This window comes from Macaca thibetana, chromosome 3, assembly GCF_024542745.1.
Source record: "Macaca thibetana thibetana isolate TM-01 chromosome 3, ASM2454274v1, whole genome shotgun sequence".
Classification (NCBI taxonomy): Eukaryota; Metazoa; Chordata; class Mammalia; order Primates; family Cercopithecidae; genus Macaca; species Macaca thibetana.
In genome coordinates, this window is record NC_065580.1 from 144,254,719 (window position 1) to 144,274,704 (window position 19,986).

At 46.5% G+C, this 19,986-nt stretch overlaps 1 protein-coding gene across 16 annotated transcripts in view; it reads left to right on the forward strand.

Annotated features, from left to right (window-relative positions):
* The window catches only part of ACTB (actin beta), a 468,316-nt gene that overhangs the window by 76,744 nt on the left and 371,586 nt on the right, over positions 1–19,986 (forward strand). The window contains exon 1 of one of the 16 annotated variants that reach the window (XM_050784115.1): positions 652–655. The exons of 9 other annotated variants lie outside the window; for them this stretch is intronic. The gene's annotated coding sequence lies outside the window, so the exon portion shown is untranslated. Of the gene's footprint in view, positions 1–651; positions 656–3,259; positions 3,264–3,407; positions 3,412–5,101; positions 5,106–6,171; positions 6,176–17,195; positions 17,200–17,221; positions 17,226–19,986 lie in introns of those variants that run through there. 6 more of the 16 variants (XM_050784097.1, XM_050784098.1, XM_050784087.1 and 3 more) reach the window with 6 other exon arrangements.

A 19,986-nucleotide genomic window follows, 5' to 3' on the forward strand; every position in this document is an offset into this window, starting at 1 on the left:
AAATGATGTGTGTAAAAACCCTGGCATAATGCTCGGCAGGTGCTGTAGAAGCTGGTCACACTGGTCATTGTCTAGGAGCTGCAAAATATCCTTCACCTGACTAGAGGACTAGCTAGCCACCTGGCCAGTTATTCGCAAGATGCCATAATGCACCTGCATATAGCACAAGGAATTTCCACCAGTGGGGTTTGAACCCCTCAGAATAAGGGGAAGATTTACGTCTTCAGACCAGAGTCCATTGGTGTGCGTAGGAAGGCCTCTTTGTTTTCAAGGGTTTAGACAAATATGTTTTATTGGACATTAGCCCGCCAAGTGGATAATATTAAACTGAGAACAAATAAGCCAACCTCATTTATTGCATCTTCCGTAGGCAGAATCCTAGGTTTGAGCTTTAGCATACACTAGCACAGCTGTAGGACTATTTTCACTTGCTTTTGTCACGTTGCTAGAGTGCTTTTGAGCTACTTTGTGCCTGCCAACTCAGCAGAACGTATGGTGGTCCTTCTGGTGGTGCCAATTTGAAATTTAAAACTGCTATATTAGATGCTTATTTAAAAAAAAAAAAAAAAACCTGTTCAAAATTATACCACTATCACTTACTACACGGGAGTTAATGCAGATAGATAGCTCATAAAAACAGATTAGGTAAGGGGGGGATTGACTTATTTAAACATAACCACGGGCTGGGCGTGGTGGCTCAAGCCTGTAATCCCAGCATTTTGGGAGGCCAAGGCGGGCAGATCCCCTGAAGTCAGGAGTTCAAGACCAGACTGAACAACATGGTGAAACTCCGTCTCTATTAAAAATATAAAAAATTAGCCGTGCGTGGTGGTGGGCGTCTGTAATCCTAGCTACTCGGGAGGCTGAGGCAGGAGAATCGCTTGAACCCAAGAGACGGAGGTTGCAGTGAGCCAAGATCATACCATTGCACTCCAGCCTGAGCAACAAGAGCGAAACTCTGTCTCAAAAAAAAAAAAAAGATAAACATAACCATGAAAGATTTCCAAATAAACAAAGCTTATCAATAAATATAAAGCAAATCCCCAGTTTTTTATATCAATCTGTAACGTCCATACCTTGTTATTATTACTATTATCCTTCTTTTAGTAACAGAAACTTTTGGAGGTAGGTTCACTGGAGGAGAGTCAGTTCAAAGTCCCACCCTACCAAATATATCCTAAAAATGCAATACCCAGCTACAGAATAGAGAAAGGAAACCTCCCCTTTCTGTCTGAAATTGACCAGACGATAAGTTAAATGTTCACAGATGGTCACAGGTAATTACACTGAATTCATTCATTCATTCAAAATGAACGAATAGAAGTGATGGGCTTGACAAGTTCTAATTCAAAGGCCTCTATTGCAAAGCTGAAGATGTTTGTTAAATAAGATTATTCAGAGAAAGGGAACCCTGTGGACTCCCTCGAGATATAGTCATTGACACCCAGGTCTCCTCTCCTCTCCCCTCTCCTTTTTTTGAGATAGAGTCTGGCTCTGTCGTCCAGGCTGGAGTGCAATGGCACGATCTCAGCTCACTGCAACCTCCGTCTCCCGGGTTCAAGCGATTCTCCTGCCTTAGCCTCCCAAGCAGCTTGGATTACAGGCGTGCGCCACCACACCCAGCTAAGTTTTGTATTTTAGTAGAGACAGGGTTTCACCATTTTGGCCAGGATGGTTTCAATCTCATGACCCAATGATCCACCTGCCTCGGCCTCCCAAAGTGCTGGGATTACAGGCGTGAGCCACTGTACCCAGCCGGTTTTTCTTTCTTTTGTCCCCTCCAAGGGGGCCATGCCCATCATCTGACAATTTTCTTCACTTCCTTCCCTCTTTGGAATTCTCATTGGCCACAGCATGTCTGTAAAGAACCAAGCCACCTCCACTGACCCTGTTCTCACCTCTTCTGTTCTAGAATTCCAGGAAATGGTGCACTCTTAAAAGCCCGTGTCTGCAGAAAAGAGAGAAAGGAATGATCACCTGGAAGGATTCCAAAGCCCTGGGAATGGGGAACCCCACATCCTACCCCTACTTAATTTGTTAATTTCCCTGGAAACCTTCTGCAGTTTGCTAATCGTTTCAGCGAGGTCATGAGTCACTCACGACGTTCTCGGCGGTAGATGTGCCCTGACGACTTCTGTAAGCCCCCTTCCCCCAACTGGCAATGCCTCTAAAAATCACCCAATAAAGACAGGCTTCTCATCATCTGCTGATGTGTGGGCGTGTTTTTTTCTCAGCACCACACTCAAGCAAGCTGGGACCAAGGGTTTTTCATCAGATTTCTGGTCCCATCAAGCCTGAAGCGTGCCATGCTGGTGTTACGCTTGAGCAAACAAGGAAATCAGGTTTTGGAGGATTTTTTTGGTTGTTTCTTTAAAGTTACAAATAAATGCCATTGTCATGCTAGGATTTTTCTCAGCAAATCTTCTGACGCTGAAATTAATAGAAAGGGATTTTAGCCAGCATAAAATCACTCTTTTTTTTTTTTTTTTGAGACGGAGTCTCACTCTGTCACCCAGGCTGGAGTGCAGTGGCTCAATCTTGGCTCACTTCAACCTCTGCCTTCCGAGTTCAAGCTGTTGTCCTGCCTCAGCCTCCCAAGTAGCTGGGATTACAGGTGCACACCACCACGCCCGGCTAATTTTTGTATTTTTAGTAGAGATGGGGTTTCACCATGTTGGCCAGGCTGGTCTCAAACTCGTGACCTCAAGTGATCCGCCCACCTTGGCCTCCCAAAGTGCTGGGATTATAGGCATGAGTCACTGCGCCCGGCCAATCACTCTTACCGGTGTGTTTTCTGCCATGTGTTAGTTAGAAAGCCACTTTGCTTTTAATTAAGACAAAACAGAACACGTGTCTGTAGTGGTCTGTAAAGCTCAGGAGAGACTTGCATTTCCAGGTTAGTACAAACAGACCCATTTCCTCTTTATTATTTATTTATTTATTTAGAGACAAGGTCCGGCTCTGTCGCGCAGGCTGGAGTGCAGTGGCATGATCTCAGCTCACTGCAACCTCTGCCTCCTGGACCCAAACCATCCTCCCACCTCTGCTTCCTGCGTAGCTGGGACTACAGGCATGCACCACCACACCCGGCTAACTTTTGTACTTTTGGTAGAGGTGAGGTCTTGCTATGTTGCTTAGGCTGATCTCGAACTGCTGGGCTAAAGCGATCCTCCCACCTCAGCCTCCCAAAGTGTTGGGATAACAGGCGTGAGCCACCGCACCTGGCCTTACTTTTCATTGTTTATTTATTAGTGATGGTGGGGGCGGGACTTGCTATGTTGCTCAGGTTGATCTCAAACTCCTGGGCTCAAGCCATCCTCCCACCTCAGCCTCCCAAAGTGTTGGGATAACAGGCATGAGCCACCGCACCCAGCCTTACTTTTCATTGTTTATTTATTAGAGATGGTGGGGGAGGGTCTCGCTATGTTGCTCAGGTTGGTTTGGAACTGCTGGTCTCAAGCCATCCTCCCACTTCAGCCTCCCAAATTGCTGGGATTGCAGGTGTGAGCCACCACAGACTCATTTTCAAGTCTTTTTTCTTCTTTGTTTTGAGACAGTCTCACTCTGTCACCCAGGCTGGAGTGCGGTGGCATGATCTTGGCTCACTGCAACCTCTGCCTCCCAGGTTCAAACGATTCTCCTGCCTCATCCTCCCGAGTAGCTGGGATTACAGGTGCCTGCCACCATGTGCGGCTAATTTTGTATTTTTAAAGACAGGGTTTCACCATGTTGGCCAGGCTGGTCTCGAACTCCTGATCCCAGGTGATCTGCCCGCCTAGGCCTCCCAAAGGATTCCAACCCAATCTTACACATGACCACCATACCCGGCCATCTTCTTCTTCTTCTTCGAGAAACAAGCTCTCAAAAAAAAAAAAAAAAAAAAAAAAGCTAGCGAGAGAGAGAGAGAAACAAGCTCTCAGAGAGGCTCACCTGCTCTCACCCATCCTCTGACAGCCCCCCCTTCTCTTTCTCAGCCACTGGTTTCCGGGCTCTAAGGCAATTCACCTGAGCCCAGTACACCTAGACTCGCCTTGGCATTTGAGGCTAGCCTCCGGGGTTCTGTGACAAGGCTGTCATGAGGGCTGGGCAGTCTCAAGCCAGGAAATTCTCACCAGGCTGGTTTCCAGGTGGCACATGAAAGCTCTTCTCTCTGGCTAACCCTGCAAGTGGAGGACTCCTGGGAACAATTGAGGCATTTTCTGGAGAGCTGGTGTAAAAGCTCACACTTTTTACTAAACCCTCCACCTCACAAGAGGTCCGGGGCTCTTCCGGATTGCTTCTGGCACACTAACCAGCTTAGTGGTTTTTGAACTCTGTTTTCCGGAGGGTCATGTTAAATGTAGTTCCTCAGAGTATGGGGCACATACTAGTAGGGGGCCTCAGGATGACTTTAGGGGGACAGGGACAAACTTTTATTTATTTATTTATTTTTACAGTATCACTCTCAGCATAGTGACTTTTTGTTTTGTTTTGTTTTTTGAGTCAGAGTCTCGCTCTGTTGCCCAGGCTGGAGTGCAGTGGTTCACTGCAACCTTCGCCTCCTAGGTTCAAGCGATTCTGCTGCCTCGGTCTCCTGAGTAGCTGGGATTACAGGCGAGCACCACCACGCCCAGCTAAGTTTTGTATTTTTAGTAGAGAAGGGGTTTCACCACGTTGGCCAGGCGGGTCTTGAACTCCTGACCTCAGGTTATCCGCCCACCTTGGCCTCCCACAGTGCTGGGATGACAGGCGTGAGCCACCGCACCTGGCTGAGCCTTGATTCTTAAAACAATCCACATTTTGCCTTCACCGCCACACCATACACTGGTATATTCTGATCTGCTATTTTCTTTTCACTGCACCAGCCGTCCCCAGCTAAGGATTCTTTGTCTCATCAACAGTTCTAAATGGGTGATTCTGTCGTTCCATGGGGCTTCTGACCACCACAGACACCTCAAAGAAACAACGTGGATGATAACGTTTTTTAAATCACAGTTGTGAGTTTTTCATGGACCAAGAACTCCTTACCCACTGCAGCTGCCAAGACAACCTCACCCTAATCTAGGTTAAGAGCATGGATTTCTCTCTCTCTCTCTCTTTTTTTTTTTAATAGAGATGGCGGGGGGGGGGGTTCTCACTATGTTGGCCAGGGTGGTCTTGAACTCCTGGCCTCAATCAGTCCTCCCACCTGGGCCTCTGAACATGCTGGGATTACAGGCATGAGCCATACGCCCGGCCTAATTTCTCTTATTTCTTTTCTGTCAATCAGGAGGGCACCTGAATAGGAAAAATGACTAAAGAGGGTTTTATGGAGCCCCCAGGGGACACTGTGTCATTAAGTCTTACATAGCAAGACCCATCTCTACAAAAATAAACTAGTGCCCCAAGAGGTTTCCTCCTAGTCACAGGTGGAATTAAATGCTCCAAGAGAGTTCCCCAAATCCAAACAACACAATTAAAAAGTGCTGTGAGTAAAGCCAAGCTCATTAGGATTGGATTAGGTCAAGACTATTAGGCCTTACTGTCTTAGGGAAAATGCTTAGATGTATACAAAGGGAGAAATAGCCAGAAATTTTCTTTTTCTTTTCTTTCTTTGAGTCAGAGTCTCGCTCTGTTGCCCAGACTGGAGTGCAGTGGTGTAATCTCAGCTCATGCAACCTCCACCTCCTGGGTTCAAGCAATTCTCTTGCCTCAGCTTCCCGAGAGCTGGGATTACAGGTGCACACCACCACACCCAGGTAATTTTTGTATTTTTTGCAGACACAGGGTTTTGCCATGTTGGCCAGGCTGGTCTCAAACTCCTGGCCTCAATTGATCCACCTGCCTTAGCCTACCCAAAGCGCTGAGACTACAGGCGTGAACCACTGTGCCCAGCCGGATTTTCTATAGGTAGAATTTCAGTTGATTATTCATAAATTTTATTCTACTGTTTCAAAAGTACAATTCAAATGGACAATTATTTTTGTCCATTTCAAATAACAGTACACTACTTTTTCATTCTTCCATCCCGATCTTAGGGACTCATTTCAGAGTCTCTGTCAACAGCCAATAAGCAGCAATAATGAAGCACTGTCTCTAACACCCAAGAAGTGCCAGGTGGTACGCTTACATGAAACCTGATAATCTCGTCTTTACTCATACCGAATTTTAATTATGTTATTTGGATTCTGAGTATGCTCTGCTGGGGTTGAGGGGGGATTTACTCCACCTGTGCATACAAGTAAAACTCTTTGGGGATTAGAAAAAAAAATTTTTAGAGATGGGGTCTTGCTATGTTGCCCAGGCTGTAGTGTGGTGATGCAACCATAGCTTACTGCAGCCTCCAACTCCTGAGCTCAAATGATTCTCCTGCCTTAGCCTCTCAAGTAGCTGGGACTACAGGTGGTCACCACTGCACCCAGCTAAGTTTTGAATTTTTTATAGAGACAGGGTCTTGCTGTGTTGCCAGGGGTGGTCTGGAACTCCTAACCTCAAGTGATCCTCCCAGCTGAGCCTCCCAAAGTGCAGAGATCACAGGCATGAACCACCATGGCCAACCTCTTTGCACATCTGAGCATATTCATTAATTAGCACTTTTTTATTTAGTTGTTATTTTTCTAAGTTTGCATTTTGTTTTAAAAAATTAGCATTTCCAAGTATTTGATGGGAAGTATAATTTGAAAATAATTTTTTTAAGTTACCCGAGTTGTCATTACATAAATTTCATACAAATTTCCTATTGAACATGTATCTCACAATGAAAAGAATAAAAGGAGATGTAGTAAAATGATAATACTAGTTATCGCCAGCTGGGAGGAGAACAGAACAGTGAGGTAAGACTGGAGCCTTTATAAAAGTGCAGCATGGGCCAAGTGCATTGGCTCACGCCTCGGCCTCCCAAAGTGCTGGGGGCTGAGGCGGCTGGATCACCTGAGGCCAGGAGTTAGAGACCAGCCTGGCCAACATGGTGAAACCCCGTCTCTACTAAAAGTACAAAAATTAGCCAGGTGTGGTGGCAAGCACCTGTAATTCCAGCTACTTGGGAGGCTGAGGCAGGAGAATCGCTTGAACCCAGGAGGTGGTGGTTGCAGCAAGCTGAGATCACACCACTGCCACTCCAGCCTGGGTGACAGAGACAGACTCCATCTCAAAAAAAGAAAAAAAGAAAAAGCAACATGGTAACTAGAGAAAATGAAGGAAAAACATTAAAATTAAAAAGACCAGTCTGGACAACATAGGGAGACCCTGTCTCTAAAAAAAAAACTTAAAAATTAGCTGAGTGTGGTAGCATGCCCCTGTGGTCCCAGCTACTCGGGAGGCTGAGGTGGGAGGATCCCTTGAACCTGGAAGTTGAGGCCACAGTGAGCCATGATCACTCCACTACATTCCAATCTGGGTGACGGAGAGAGACCCTGTCTCAAAAATAAATTAATAAAATAAAATAAATAAAATGAAAAGAGATGCAGAGTTTGCCCAATTATTATCACTAAACCAAAGTAGTAATAAATTCTTTTTTTTTTTTGGAGACAGAGTTTCGCTCTGTTGCCCCGAGGCTGGAGTGCAGTAGCGTGATCTTGGTTCACTGCAACCTCCACCTCCCAGGTTAAAGTGATCTTCCCACCTCAGTTTCCCAAGTAGCTGGCATTATAAGCGCCCACCACCATGCCCAGCTAATTTTTGTATTGTTACTTGAGTTGGGGTTTCACCATATTGGCCAGGCTGGTCTCAAACTCCCAATCTCAGGTGATCCACCCCCCTCAGCCTCCCAAAGTGCTGGGATTACAGGCATCAGCCACCGCACCTGGCCCAAAGTAGTAATAAATTCTGATTTCAAAAAAATCTGTCATGCCACGAGTGTGTCCCACACGCAAAGTAAGGAAAGCTTGGCACGCCGTTCTGTTCCCAAAATTTCTGTTCATTGTTTGACTCGTTTGTATGTCTTTTTATGTACTGAAGGAAAATGTTAAATATAACATACCCCAAATGATATCAAAACTCTAGAGAAAATTCTAACAATCCAGAAAAGGGATTGACAAACATACAGCCAACTTTATCTTTGTGCTTGCCTTCTCTATTTTTACCTAATTTGCAGATGACCACAGGTCTGCCTCAAGAGAGCTTGTTCTCAGCACCCAAACGATGCATGTTGACTTTGCTGTTGCTGAGACAGAGTTTCGCTCTTGTTGCCCAGGCTGGAGTGCAACAGTGCAATCTCAGCTCACTGCAACCGCCGCCTCCCGGGCTCAAGCGATTCTCCTGCCTCAGCCTCCCGAGTAGCTGGGATTACAGGCATGCGCCACCACGCCTGCCTGATTTTGTATTTTTAGTAGAGACGGGGTTTCTCCATGTTGGTCAGGCTGGTCCCCATCTCCCGACCTCAGGTGATCCGCCCACCTTGGCCTCCCAAAGCGCTGGGATAACAGGCGCGAGCCGCCGCACCCGGGCATATGCTGACTTTGAAATGAAAGTCTATGACCAGGTGTGGTGGCTCACACTTGTAATCCCAACACTTTGGAAGGCCAAAGTTCAAGGATCACTTAAGCCCAGGAGTTTGAGACTAGCTTGGGCAACATGGCAAGATCCTGTCTCTACAAAAAATGTAAAAGCTAGCTGGGTGTGGTGGCGCAGCTGTAGTCCCAGCCATTCAGGAGGACGCCTTGGCCCATGGAGGTGGAGGCTGCAATGAGCTGTGATCACACCACGGCACTCCAGTCTGGATGACAGACCAAGACCCTATCTCAAAAAAAAAAAAAGAAAGAAAAAAGAAAGAAATGAAGGTCTAGATTGCAACGTAGGTCATAGAGCTGAAAAAACAAGCATCCTGTTATTTTCCCTAATTGCTTATAAAACAGGACTGGAACGGTGGCTTTTATTTTGACTATTTTTACTTAATTATAATTTTGCCTTATAGTTTGGGAGAGTAGTTCATATTTTGGTAGAACGTGATTTTGTTTTTGTTTTTGTTTTTGAGATGGAGTCTCACTCTGTCACCAGGCTGGAGTGTGGTGGCACAATCTCGGCTCACTGCAACCTCCGCCTGCTGGGTTGGCAATTCTCCTGCCTCAACCTCCCAAGTAGCTGGGATTACAGGCACCTGCCACTACACCTGGGTAATTTTTGTATTTTTAGTAGAGATGGGGTTTCACCACTTTGGCCAGACTGGTCTTGAACCCCTGACCTCAGGTGATCCACCCACCTCGGCCTCCCAAAGTGCTGGGATTACAGGCGTGAGCCACCGCGCCTGTCCAGAACATGATCTTAAAACCAGCTTTGTGTGTTTGCTTTGGCAGCACGCATACTAAAATTGGAACAATACAGAGATTGACATAAAAAAATAAAAATTGAAAAACCAGCTTTGTGAATGTTTAGTGGTTGAGACTAATAAGAATTATTAAAATACTTCAAACATTATCTAGTATTTTGCTTTAGCATCTGTACATTATGAAGCATTTATAAAATTTTGTATTTACAAAATACTATGAAGTAGGATTTTGTAAATACTTTTTTGTAAATACTATTTTGTAAGTACTACTAATTAGTAAATACTTCAGTCATTTGTAAATACTAAGTATTTTACTATTTAGCACTACTACATAATTGCACAAATCTGTAATTAGTATTTTGTAAGTAGTCATTTGCTAAGTACTGCTACACAGTAAACACTTTCCTATTTTGTAAGTAGTCGTTTGCTAAGTACTGCTACACAGTAAACACTTCCATATTTTGTAAGTAGTCATTTGCTAAGTATGGCTATTCAGTAAATGTTTTAGTATTTTGCAGGTAGTCATTTGCTAAGTACTGCTACACAGTAAACACTTTCATATTTTGTAAGTAGTCATTTGCTAAGTACAGTTATTCAGTAAATGTTTTAGTATTTTGCAGGTAGTCATTTGCTAAGTACTGATACTCAGTTAAATGCTTTAGTATTTTGTAAGTAGTTGTTTACTAAGTAGTAGTACTTAGTAAAGACTTAGTAGTGGTATTTACAAAGTAGTTCTTTCTAGCTCATAAGCAAAGGATAGCAAAACAGTGAAGACAGGAAATACTTGTCTATTTGTACAGGTTTACAGGCTACATAGTTAATTCTGTGCCATGACTGCAGTTTAATTTTATGTGATGAGCACTCAGGAATCCAATTGCAAGCAAAAACCTATCTTATATCTTCTGCTCATGCTAAGGTGTGGGGTTACTTTGCAAACACTAAGAAGACAGATGAAATTGGAATCACCAGGATGGTTTTCACCTGGCCTGCTAATTGATTCACTGGAAAGACTCTTCATTTGCATATGTTTTCATGGGTTTCAAAGTCAACTTTTTTTTGGTGGTGGGGGGATAGATTTTGACATTGTTTTCCTAGGGGTTCTACAATGAATGTAAACCTATTCACCTTAAATTATCATGTTTTTGAGACAGGCTCTTGCTCTGTTGCCCAGGCTGGCCTACAGGGGAGTGATCACGGCTCACTGCAGCCTCGACCTCCCGAGGCTCAGGTGATCCTCCCACCTCAGCCTCCTGAGTAGCTTGGACTATAGGTGCATGCCACCATGCCCAGCTAAGGTTTTTTCATTTCTTTCTTTCTTTTTACTTTTTTTTTTTTTTTTTGTAGAGATGGGGTCTCACAATGTTGCCCAGGCTGGTTTCCAGCTCCTGGGCTCAAGCGATTTGCCTGCCTCAGCCTCCCAAAGTGCTAAGATTACCGGTGTGAATCACTGTGCCTGGCTCTTAAATTATTTTTAAATCATAAAGTATTTCAAACATAAGGAGAATATTGAGCACTATAATACCTGTGCACCTGCCACCTCACTTTATCAAACCGTGGTATTACTTGTGTGATGGCTTTTTCATATGTCAACTTGCTTAGGTTTTAGATATGTAGTTAGGATGGGCCATGAGCCAGTTGGCCTGGGACTTGAAGGGTGGCACGAAGCAGTAGGCATAGTACTTTACTCTTGGGAGGCCAGTGCTGGTAGCCATTCATCTGACCAGGCTGGTCTCGAACTCCTGACCTCAGGTGATCCACCCACCTCGACCTCCCAAAGTGCTGGGATTACAGGAATGAGCCACTGTGCCCAGCCAAGACCTGCAATTCTTGACGTGTATTACAGGATTACATAATTGCACAATATCTGAAATTAACATCTAAAATTACATTCTCATATATAATATATGTATATAAATATATATTTTCTAGTGGTTCTTCTCCAATTGAACCATGATTGATAGAAATTGTGCCCATTTGAAATTTGTGAATAAAAATGGTCACAATTGGGAGGCCGAGGCAGGTGGATCATGAAGTCAAGAGATTGAGACCATCCTGGCCAACATGATGAAACCCTGTCTCTACTAAAAATACAAAAATTAGCTGGGCAGAGTGGCATGCACCTGTAGTCTCAGCTACTTGGGAGGCTGAGGCAGGGGAATCGCTTGAACCTGGGAGGCGGAGTTGCAGTGAACCAAGATCGCGCCACTGCGCACTACAGCCTGGCCACAGAATGAGACTCTATCTCAAAAAAAAAAAAAAAAAAAGGCCGGGCGCTGTGGCTTAAGCCTGTAATCCCAACCTGGGAGGCCGAGGCGGGTGGATCACGAGGTCAGGAGATCGAGACCATCCTGGCTAACATGGTGAAACCCCGTCTCTAGTAAAAATACAAAAAAATCAGCCGGGTGTGGTGGCGGGCGCCTGTAGTCCCAGCTACTCAGGAGGCTGAGGCAGGAGAATGGCGTAAACCCGGGAGGCGGAGCTTGCAGTGAGCCGAGATCGTGCCACTGCACTCCAGCCTGGGTGACAGAGCGAGACTCCGTCTCAAAAAAAAAAAAAAAGTCACAAGGCCGGGCGTGGTGGCTCGCACCTGTAATCTCAGCATTTTGGGAGGCCCAGGAAGGAGCATCACTTGAGCCCAGGAGTTTGAGACCAGCCTGGCCAACATGGAGAAACCCTATCTCTACCAAAAATGCAAAGAATGTGGGCATGGTGACGCACACCTGTGGTCTCAGCTCCTCAGGAGGCTGAGGCAGGAGGATCACTCGAGCCTGGGAGGCAGAGGTTGCAGTGAGCCAAGATCACGCCACTGCACTCCAGCCTGGGCAATAGAGTGAGAACCTGTCTCAAAAAAAAAAAAAAAAAAAAACCGGTTTTTTGAAGCTCCTTCACAAGTGATCTCAGGAGGAGATGGAAGTCAAGGACAATTTTAACTGCAGGAGAAAGATGTACCCTCACAGTAGAGGTCACCTCTGACTGACACAGTGTCTCTGGGCTCTAAATCAACAGAGAAAAGATTGGTCACTCGACTCACTGGTCTGGTATTTCTGCCAACAGAATAGGATGAAGAGGCCCTTTGTCTCAGAGCTGTACATTGCACCCAAACTTTACCCCACAGCTGCTTCTTAGAGCTCAATGCTGAGCAGAGTAGAGAACTCACTTGAATGTCAGATCAGCCTGTGGACTGAGCTCCATTCATAGGATATGCAGTAGCTGAGCTCTGAAGGATGAAAGCCCATCTCTGACGTCTGTTGCCCCCTCCTCCCCATCCCCTGCCTCCTCCATTCATTCATTCAACACACATTTACTGTGTCCTGTGACACAGGCACTGTGTTAGACAACAGGAACCAGAAGATGACTCCAACAGAGTCCTGGCCTCAAGAAGTTCACTTTCCTTGATAGCAAGGAGGGCATGGCGGCCCGCACCTATAGTCCTAGCTATATAGGAGGCAGAGGCAGGAGGATCTCTTGAGCCCAAGAGTTAGAGGCTGCAGTGAGCTATGATCATACCACTGGACTATAACCTGGGCAACAAAGCAAGACCCTGTCTCAAACCTATATATATATGTGTATATATATGTGTGTATATATGTGTGTGTGTATATATGTGTGTGTATATATATGTGTGTGTATATATGTGTGTGTGTATATATGTGTGTGTATATATGTGTGTGTATATATGTGTGTGTATATATGTGTGTATATATATGTGTGTGTATATGTGTGTATATATGTGTGTGTATATATGTGTGTATATATGTGTGTATATGTGTGTGTATATGTGTGTGTATATATGTGTGTGTATATATGTGTGTGTATATATGTGTGTGTATATGTGTGTGTGTATATATGTGTGTGTGTATATATGTGTGTGTATGTGTGTGTGTATGTGTGTGTGTGTGTATATATGTGTGTGTATATGTGTGTGTATATGTGTGTGTATATATGTGTGTGTATATATGTGTGTGTATATGTGTGTGTGTATATATGTGTGTGTATATGTGTGTGTATATATGTGTGTATATATGTGTGTATATATGTGTGTATATATATGTGTGTATATGTGTGTGTGTATATATGTGTGTGTGTATATATACACACACACACACACACACACCCCCTTGATAGGGAGGAGACAGACATATGTGACAACCTATGTCCAGAACCACCTAGCTTGGAACTGCGACTTTCTCTTTTTTTTTTGTAGACAGAGTCTCACTTTGTAGCCCAGGCTGGAGTGCAGTGGCACAATCTCGGCTCACTGCAACCTCCGACTCTCAGGTTCAAGGGATTCTCGTGCCTCTGCCTCCCAAGAAGCTGGGATTACAGGCGCTTGCCACCATACTCAGCTAATTTTTGTATTTTTTTTTTTTTTTTTAGTAGAGATGGGGTTTCACCATGCTGACCAGGCTGGTCTCAATCTCCTGAACTCAAGTGATCTACTCGGCTCGGTCTCCTAAAGTGCTAGGATTACAGACATGAGCCACCGTGCCCGGCCGGAACTGTGACTTTCTACTTGGAACTGAGCTTCCTTTCCAACACCAAAATGTGTCTTTCTCACAGCTCATTCCGTTGGAATTTCGAGTTCGCAAATTCTTTGTGCAAAACATCTAACTTCTATTTCTGTAACTGAACTTGATTTCAATTCCCATTGTGCTGGGTGTCAGAATCTTAATTATGTCAGGTAATTAAGCAACCTCTTCTCCCTTCTTACCATAGACTGGGGGAGAGAGTCGAGGCCCCAGATGGGACTGGAGTATTCTCAGTCCGAACAGTGAACACAGAGTCACCCTCAATCCTCTCTATTCTCGTGGTCTTGAGGGGCCACCGCTACCTCCTCCTGGTCCTGACCTTGAGGCTTCTCAGCATTGACTTTCTCTGAATTCCTTCTGTGCACCAGTGAATCATTCAGCTTCTTCCTGAACCAATAAGGATTTCTCGCCCAGGTACTCCTGTTCCATGGTTACTCGACTGTTACTGCACCATGCTTGACCCCGAGGGGAACTCTGCGAAGCTCACCACCTCCCCAAGCTTCCCAAGGGAGAAAGACACACGGACCCTCTCCTCTGAGACCTCCAAACCTGTGTGGGTGTCTGTCATAACTACCACTCCTGCCTCGTACCCGTGCACACCCGAGGACTGTGTCAGGGGAGGCGGATGCGTTGATGTCTAAGCATTCTTGCATCCTTAACTTGGAAACCGGAAAGGCATGTTCTTTTCTTTGATCTCTGGATGTTTCATTTTGTTTTTTTGTCATCTCCATCTTTCGATGCCTCATGCAATGAATTGTATGTGGGAGGAAGGGAGAGGCAAACATGTACAAGGACACAGAGGTATCCTGGGAGAAACTGTGACTCTTACTATAAAATATGAATCTCACTCACTTCTATAGCACCTTGTACTTTATTTTCATTTATTTACTTATTTATTTATTTATTTTGAGGCAGAGTCTCACTCTGTCACCCAGGCTGGAGTGCAGTGGTGCAATCTCCACTCACTGCGACCTCCGCCTCCCGGGTTCAAGCAATTATCCTGCCTCGGCCTCTCGAGTAGCTGGGAGTAGAGGTGCCTGCCACCACGCACGGCTATTTTATTTATTTATTTATTATTATTATTATTTTTTTTTTTTTTTGAGACGGAGTCTCGCTCTGTCACCCAGGCTGGAGTGCAGTGGCCGGATCTCAGCTCACTGCAAGCTCCGCCTCCCAGGTTCACGCCATTCTCCTGCCTCAGCCTCCCGAGTAGCTGGAACTACAGGCGCCCGCCACCTTGCCCGGCTAGTTTTTTTTATTTCTTAATAGAGACGGGGTTTCACCGTGTTAGCCAGGATGGTCTCGATCTCCTGACCTTGTGATCTGCCCGTCTCGGCCTCCCAAAGTGCTGGGATTACAGGCTTGAGCCACCGCTCCCGGCCTTATTTATTTATTTAGTAGAGACAGTGTTTCACCATGATGGGCCTCAGACTCCTGATCTCAGGTGATCTGCCAGCCTTGGCCTCCCAAAGTGCTGGGATTACAGGCGTGAGCCACCACACCCAGCCAAAACAGGGATGTCTAATGGGATAATTTCAAGCACTAAAGCAAGCTAATTGGAAGCGTCAATGGCAAGGAGCAGTAGTAATCGTTTATGAAATCATGATGTGCTGGCAGCTGATGCACACTCATAGTCCCACTTAATTTTTCAAGTGAAATTCCCACTTGGGAGGAATTTACTATGAGCCATTTTCCAAATAAGAGAGACGAGAGAGTCTCTACCTCTTCTTTGGTGCAAGGAGATTGGTGCAGTCGGTGAACGGCAGAAGTGGATATGCCCCCAGATCTATCTCAAGTCCAGATTCCAACTCATCACTTCCCTAAATGTGGTCTATTCTGCCAGGCTGGATAAGGGAAGTGGTTCTGCTTCCAAACTTAATATGTGACAGAGGGCTGGGCGCGGTGGCTCAAGCCTGTAATCCCAGCACTTTGGGAGGCTGAGATGGGCGGATCACGAGGTCAGGAGATCGAGACCATCCTGGCTAACACGGTGAAACCCCGTCTTTACTAAAAAATACGAAAAACTAGCCGGGTGAGGTGGCGGGCGCCTGTAGTCCCAGCTACTCGGGAGGCTGAGGCAGGAGAATGGCGTAAACCCGGGAGGCAGAGCTTGCAGGGAGCTGAGATCGCGCCACTGCACTCCAGCCTGGGTGACACAGCGAGACTCCGTCTCAAAAAAAAAAAAAAAAAAAAAAAAAAAAACGTGACAGATGAGGCAACCTAAACCAAAGTCTTCTTGAGTTTGGCCAAACCATATGCTGCCAAGGCTTGAATCCAAATAACCATAACAAGCCGTCCCAACTATGCCACAACCTACATGACTCAAAGGCAAGGGAATCCCAGGCAACAAAGTCCAGGAACAGGCACTCTGGGGAGTCTGCCACCTCTGATCCTGCTCCTGTGGCACACACAGTGCCCCATCTGCCTCCAGACCTGCACTGAAGGAATAAGGGGAAGAGGCAAACTTTGTAAATGTAGGTGATCCAATGGTCACTTGAGGCCTCTCAAACAGGGACTCTGTAGATGATGTTAATGGGCCAAAGGGAATGCACATCTGCCCCTAAATGTGTTTCTTTCTCTCTTTCTCTCTTTCTTTTGAGACAGGGTCTTGCTCTGTTGCCCAGGCTGGAGTGTAGTGGTGCAATCTTGGCTCACTGCAACCTCCACCTGCTGGGTTCAAGTAATTCTCCTGCCTCAAGCCTCCCAAGTAGCTGGAACCACAGGCATGTGCCACCACGCCTGGCTAATTTTCTGTATTTTAGTAGAGACAGGGCTGGTCTCGAACTCCTGGCCTCAAGTGATTCACCCACCTTGGCCTCCCAAAGTGCTGGGATTACAGGCATGAGCCACCGTGCCCAGCCTTGTTTCTTTCTAAATGTGGCTTCCTTTGTATTTTTACATTTCCTTCTACAAAAAAACTGGCATGGTGGGCACAGGGGCTTACGCCTATAATCCCAGCATTTGGAGAGCCCAAGGCCAGTGGATTACTTGAGCCCAGGAGTTCGAGACCAGCCTGAGTTAACATAGTGAGACCCCAGCTCTATGAAAAATTAAAAATTAGCCAGCCATGGTGGCACGCACCTGTGGTCCCAGCTATTTGGGAAGCTGAGGTGGGAGGATCTGTTGAGCCCAGGGGTTCCAGGCTGCAGTGAGGTATGATCTGGCCACTGCACTCCAGCCTGGGCAACAGAGCAAAGAGCTGTCTCAGAATAAAATACTTTTAAAATAAACTAAAAACTCAATGGGCCAGGTGTGGATGGTTCACATCTGTAATCCCAGGACTTTGGGAGGCCAGGTGAAGCAGAATAGGGAATGAGGGTAACCAAGGGTTAAGGCAGAAACAAAAGAATAGCAGGTGCAGCCAGTTCTAGGCAAGATTAGGCTTCATAGAGGCCACGTGTTCATCCCGTCAATCAGAGGCTGATTGACCCGGGGTGTGTGTTGGGGGGGGTGTCAGCCTATGATTGACGGGGGGGCAGCGAGGGAGGGGGGACGAGGGGGCGCGGCTACACTTCAGCCTCTGATTGGTCACAGGCCAATCCTTCAGAGGGTGTAACCAATTGGAGGCCTCTAACGGGAACCTAGGGGCGTTAACTAATTCTTCCAGCTTAATAAAAATCCTAATGGCAGCTGTTGAGCCGTTTGCTCTATCCCCCTCCTGCTCTGTGAATTATACTTTCTCTTTAATAACTGTCTCTTCCTTACTCCGGTTTTTGTTTTGTTTTGTTTTGTTTGTTTTCATTGCTTTGTTCTTTTGTTACTTTGTGCATTTTGTTCAATTCTTTGTTCAACACGCCAAGAACCTGGACAATCCACGGTCAAGACCTTACGTCTAGTAACAGGAGGATCCCTTGCTGCCAAGAGTTCGAGACCAGCCTGGGCAACAAAGTGAGACCCTGTCTCACTTTTTTTTTTTTTTTAATTATGTGGGCATGGTGGTGCATGCCTGTGGTCTCAGCTACTCTTCAGGCTGAGGTAGGAAGATCGCTTGAGCCAAGGAGTTGAGGCTGCAGTGAGCTATGATGGCACCACTGCACTCCAACCTGTGTGACAAAGCGAGATCCTATCTCTAAATTAAATTAAAAACAATATCACCAAAACAACAACAGGTTGGGCGGTGGTGTCTCACGCCTGTAATCGGAGCACTTTGGGAGGCCCAAGTGGGAGACCATTTGAGGCCAGGAGTTCGAGAGCAACCGGGGCAACATAGTGACACTCCACCTCTACAAAAAAGAAAACTGGCCTTGGTGGCGCGCGCCTGTAATCCTAGCTACTTGGGAGGCTGAGTCAGGGGGATCGCTTGAGTCCCGGAGGTTGAGGCTGCCGTGAGCTGAGATCACGCCACGGCACTCCAGCCTGGATGACAAACTGAGACCCTATCAAAAAAAAAAAAGGCGCCCTGCTCAGTTTTTCCTGAAATGCGCAGCCCTACGCCTGTAGCCAGGAGAGAACTCCGCGAGCCAGCAAAACACAAACTCGGCCAGGAAACGGACCACAAGCCCGCCCGGAGGAGCCAGAAGAAAACGCTGCGCCGCGGGTTCTTCTTCCGGGCCGGCGGCGAGCGCTTCCGGGGCGGCGGCGAGGGAGGTGGAAGTGCAGTGTCCTGGCAGGTGGCTGCTGTAGCTGGGCGGGCCGTGGGAGGCTCCCGAGGTGGGGGCCCGGTCGGGATGGCTGTAGCGGCGGCTGGGGCCGGGAGCGGGCCCTGGGCGACCCAGGAGAAGCAGTTCCCGCCGGCGCTGCTGAGTTTCTTCATTTACAACCCGCGCTTCGGGCCGCGCGAAGGAGAGGTATGCGGAGGGGGCCGCGCGCGGAGTCAACGGGCCCGAGGGGCGGGCGGCGTCGGTACCCCCCGGGGAGGCGGCCCTGTGGTTCTGCCCACCTCGAGCGGCACAGACCTAGCCTGCGTTGCGCCGGGTGCGAGTACGGACCGGGGACTGCGGCGGGGACCTGACAGCAGGCAGGGACCGCTTCAGGTCCTGGGTCGATGCCTGTCTATGGAATAAAGCCCCGTCGGGTCTATCGCTCCACACCCCAGGTTGAGGCTGTTTGCGCTTTGCTTTGCCTCAGTTCTGGGAAATTAAAATTGAACTTGGCTTTGTTAAGTGGTTAGTCCCCAGCTAGAAGCGTGGAAGCAGAGTGGCAGACGCTAGCCCTCAAATGATGCAAGCCTGGAGGACCCTGTAAAAGTTTTCGGCCAAATGAGGAAATAATTCCGGGAGGGTGTGTATGTATGTGCGTTTTGTTTTTCTGAGGTGGGGACGGCGACTTTCTCAAAGGATGTACAGAGCTGTGTTTCATTACCAGCAAGTCACAGTTCTTTTAAAGACTGTCCAGGCTGGGCTCCGTGACTCACGCCTGTAATCCCAGCACTTTAGGAGGCCGAGATAGGAGGATTGCTTGAGGCCAGGAGTTCCAGACCAGCCTGGGCAACATAACAAGACCCCCATCTCTTACCTGCCCCCCCAAAAGAAAAATGGAAAAATGAGCCAGGCGTGGTGACACGCACCTGTAGTTCTAGCTACTCAGGAGGCTGAGGCCAGAGGATCACTTGAGCCCGAGTGGTTGAGGCTGCAGGAGAGCTGTAATTGTGCCACTGCACTACAGCCTGGGCCACAGAGACCACATCTCAGAAAAAGAAAAAAAAAACTTGTCAGTTCAAATGCCTGGGAACTGACTGGATTTAATTTTCAGGGAGCTGTGTGTCTGCAGATGTGCACACTTTTATTTCTTATAAGCCTTGGTGTATTACAAATTACCACCAGGAAAGAAATCTAGAGACTGAGTTTTCATAGAAATTGCCTGGTGCTGCTTCAGATATAACGTGACTAACTGAATATCAAAACAGCCTTTCTGGCTGGTAGGCAGTATTTGCACATGACGAGATAATTCCTGTTTTTCTTACTATTTTAAATAATAGAGACGAGGTCTCACTGTGTTGCCCAGGCTGGTCTTGAACTCCTGAGCTCAAGTGATCCTCCCACCTCAGCCTCTCAAAGTGCTAGGATTACAATTCCTGTTTTTCTAAAACGTTTTTGTTTTGTTTTGTCATTAGCATGTGTGACACAAGAGGTCGACATTGAACTTAGCGTTTTCAGTAGCTAAGATGAAATGTTTATATTAATGTGCTTCTGTTTCTTCATGTTTCAGGAGGAAAATAAGATTTTATTTTATCATCCAAATGAGGTAGAAAAGAATGAAAAGATTAGAAATGTCGGATTGTGTGAAGCCATTGTACAG